Genomic DNA, 3,860 nt, shown 5'->3' on the forward strand with positions numbered 1-3,860 from the left:
TCCTCTCTCCACAAACAAAAGCAGTTCCCTACCCTCTAGTGCTTCTCTCTCCCCCAGTTCACCTCTCCCTGCCACGTACCTGCTGAGTTCTGTGGCTCAAATTATGCAGATTGTTGCACTAATCCTCAAATCAATTTTCTAGCTATACAAAATGGTTTGCTGCTGATGTTGCATTTCAAGGATGAGAGAAGCAGAGAACTTCCATGCTGCTCTGCCATCTTGGTCTCTCTCTTTTTCCCTGGTGTTAAAGTAAAACTTGTGAAAGATTTCAGTGTGGTTCTCAAAAGAAGAGAGGGAAACTTTTAAGGTTTCAAATAGTAGCCAATTCCACCTTAGTTCTCCTCTGGTTGGGAATCTCTCTGGAAGATGTTTGCATTGGAAACAGATGGAGCTCAACACAAGAAACTGAAATCATGACTCTCGACCAAGTTTAACAAAGAGAAGTTAAATCATTCTCCCAGGGGAAGGGAGAACGTGTATAATGTGTATGCTGGTATCTGGAGGAAGAAAACTAAATCACAGCATTCAAACAGCAGCATCTGAGGGTTTAGCTCTAAAATAGAACTAAAGCACACCAGGAATTGTGCAAGATAAACTACATAGATATATGAAGAAAATGTCACAATTTCTATTTATCTTTATTTTTTAATGTTTATTTATTTTTGAAAGAGAAAAAGGATGAAACGCTTCACAAATGACAGGCATGTTATTTTTGTGTAGGGGCCATGCTAATCTTTTCTGTATCATTCTGATTTTAGTCCACATGCTGCTGAAGCAAGCACTCGACTTATCTTTAATTTTTATTTTAAAAATGATAATCCCTTTAAGGTGTTTAAGTTTTTCATGCATTAATTGACATGGGAAGCTTTCTCAGGTCTTATTTCATGTCTGTTGTGTTTATAATGGAAGGTTTGGAAGAGCAGGATTTCCACAATGAAGGAGCTATCCTCATGGGTTTGGTGTACTGCTCAACAGTCCATGTGTATTTCCATAATTAAATGGATTTGCTACTTAATCATCAACCAGTTTTAACTAAACTAACCCATACAAGATGGACAAGTGAGCTAAACAAGATGTCTACAAAATATGGATCGATGATTGTCCCAATGATTTAAGTACAGAAGGGCAACAAGGTTATAGCAGAGTTGGTTAGTTTATTGCTCAAAGCTCTCTTCATCTGCCTCATTTTGAGGCAACACATTTGTGACATGACCGTATCTAACAAGCTGTTCAAAATAATTCAAAGTTATCAGTTCAAAGGATTTGCAACTGAAAAGCAAATTGAAAAGTAGATTTACACCCACAGGTATTAGTAGCCTTGCCTTACGTGTATATTTTCCCTTGAGATATCAATTATTGATAATATTAAGCCACTATTATTAGTGGCTCATATCAATGTAATTTTCTAAATATATTAGTATAAAAGTTCATAGTATAAAAGTTTATATATATGCTCTATACATCAATAAATATACATATAATATATTGGAGGTATGTTATGTAAAAGTGTGGATACCAATTCAGAATATTTGGATTCAATTTACAAAAGCACAAAAGTTGTCATTTCCACACAAACCTTTTCAGGTCTTATTTGATAAAGATTCAATAATGAAGGAGGAAAAAATCCTGGCAGTTTCCAAAGATAAAAAAATAGATGTGAGTCCTCAAAGTAATTTCTTACAAAGTCATTAAAAACTATCAGAATAGATAACTGCATCATCTTGAAATTTAGTTCATTTGCAAATCTTCCTCTGGATGCTATGTGTCTATTTTTGCAGTCACACTGTATGGTAGTTAGAGAAAAAGAAGGATGAACTGATCAAATTCAAGATCACTTAGGTGTGGAAACCTAATTCATTTGGAATACATAGCCATGAGGTTCAGGGATGTTATAAGTCTGTAGGTTAGTGGCAAAGACTGGGTAAGGGATCATAGTCAAACTTGCAGAATTCTTTTGATTTGCACACTACTGGATTCCAAATGCTTTACGGATCATATCCTTAAAATAATTGACATTAATATCATTTCACCATTACTACCACCACCGCCAAAAACAACAAACGGCTATGGGGTATTGTAAAATTTTTAAAGTAAAACAAACACAGGGCATATATCAGGTTTTAGACTAGGCCTTTCCAGTTTCAATCCTCATAATTTTCAACAATATCAGCAGAGCCTAAATTATTCTGCCAAGACCCAAGGGTCCTTCAGGCACTGGGATGGTGGCAGGCATTGAGTTTATTATAATTAACTTAATTAAACTCTCTGTTCATTTTTATAAGCAAAATTCTCTCTTATATTAGATTCTAATTTTCCATCACAAATGCTGAAATTAAGGATACTTTCTGTTTCTGAAAGTGTATAGTAACTTAATTTTTGTAAGTACTACTCCTCCTGTAGATGCTATAAACAATCTCCTTGCAGGGATTAAATGAATGGATAAAGATAGATTTGTAAGGCACAAATTTCTTAACATTTAGAACCAAAATGAGAATTTGGAGACAATGATAACAAATGCATGATGCATCAATTTCTAATGAGGTTTTTCAAGAAATTTAAATATCTCAGAAGAAAAAAGAGTCATTTAAATTGTTTATTTTTATCATAAAATAAAGCACACCTTACTAAAATTGCATTAATAAGTAAAATACCCTGTACTTGATACAGTACTTAGCTAACATATTCTGATTGCCACTCATAAAGAAATTATGAATATTTCATCTTCTATCTCTATTGATAGAATTTTTAGTTCAATTCAATTGTACAATAAAACTACAATAAAATGGGTAGGTGTTTGAAAATATCCTTGAAGATTACTCAACTTAGAAAAACATAAAACTCCTCATTTCCACACAAATATTTTTCAGGCTGCAAATGGATATTAAAACTGTTTATCTTAGAAATATTCAAGAACGTTAAAGAATACTGGCAGTTTTCAAAGATAAGATATGGATTAAATCTTTGAAGCATGCTCTCACAAAGTCGTTAAAAGTAACAAAACAGGTGACTGTATCATCCTCAAATTCAGTTCTTTTGCAAATCTTCAATAAAATGTTTTTATATAAGTCTTTACGTTCTCTTTAAAAGTAATATCAGAGAAAACTATCCGCTTTTACTAGATTATCTTTTAGAATGGGAGACATAGAAAATCAGTAAATGAGGTTATATTACTAATTAGCATATTGTCTCCACTACCTATAGTACGCTACAAAAAAATGTGGCTTCCATTTTATCACATAGATGAAACAGTTATCTTTCAGGGTTTGAAATTTCTGTGATCTTTATGCTTAATAAGCTCAGTAAAAGGCATTCAAATTACATCACTTTTGTCTTGGAAGTTAAATTGGGAAATATTGCATTCTCTGAGATGATAAACTCTGCAGAAGATAAATTATCATGAGAAATAGTTTTAATTGATTTACCATAATAAAAGTTATGTGACTTTGAAGTGCAAATGACACATTAAAATGAATCTACAGTATGTTGATAATAAAGTGGCTTCTTTGTTAATGGAATTACTGACACCGCAGATGCTTTCAGGAGTGATGTCTTCTACTGTTAATCAAGAGACTTCAATGTAAAATGAATGTGCTGTTTATTTAAATGCCAACCCACCTTTCTCACTTCTTGTTTCAGAGTAGTTCACTACTAAGGTCAGAGAAATGGAGATTCTGGTCATCATAGAGTCAGTAGTATTTTAGCTGCTCCACTTCTGCTTTTTGCCAAACATCTTGACTGCAATCCCAACTTCCCCCTGCGTATGTGAATCAGAAAGACTGTCAGAGAAGACGCAAAGGACAAAGTCCGTGATGAAGTGCAAGATTAGATGTATCTATAAATATGTACATTAGTAATTTTTT

At 33.3% G+C, this 3,860-nt stretch overlaps 1 non-coding gene across 1 annotated transcript; it reads right to left on the reverse strand.

Moving 5' to 3' along the window:
* Nucleotides 1-672: 672 nt before the first annotated feature.
* Nucleotides 673-782, reverse strand: LOC125147199 (U6 spliceosomal RNA). The gene has a single exon (XR_007145054.1). It is a non-coding gene; the product is annotated as a U6 spliceosomal RNA (small nuclear RNA).
* Between the last annotated feature and the right edge of the window lie 3,078 nt (nt 783-3,860).

This window comes from Prionailurus viverrinus, chromosome A1 (assembly GCF_022837055.1).
Source record: "Prionailurus viverrinus isolate Anna chromosome A1, UM_Priviv_1.0, whole genome shotgun sequence".
In the NCBI taxonomy this organism is placed as follows: Eukaryota; Metazoa; Chordata; class Mammalia; order Carnivora; family Felidae; genus Prionailurus; species Prionailurus viverrinus.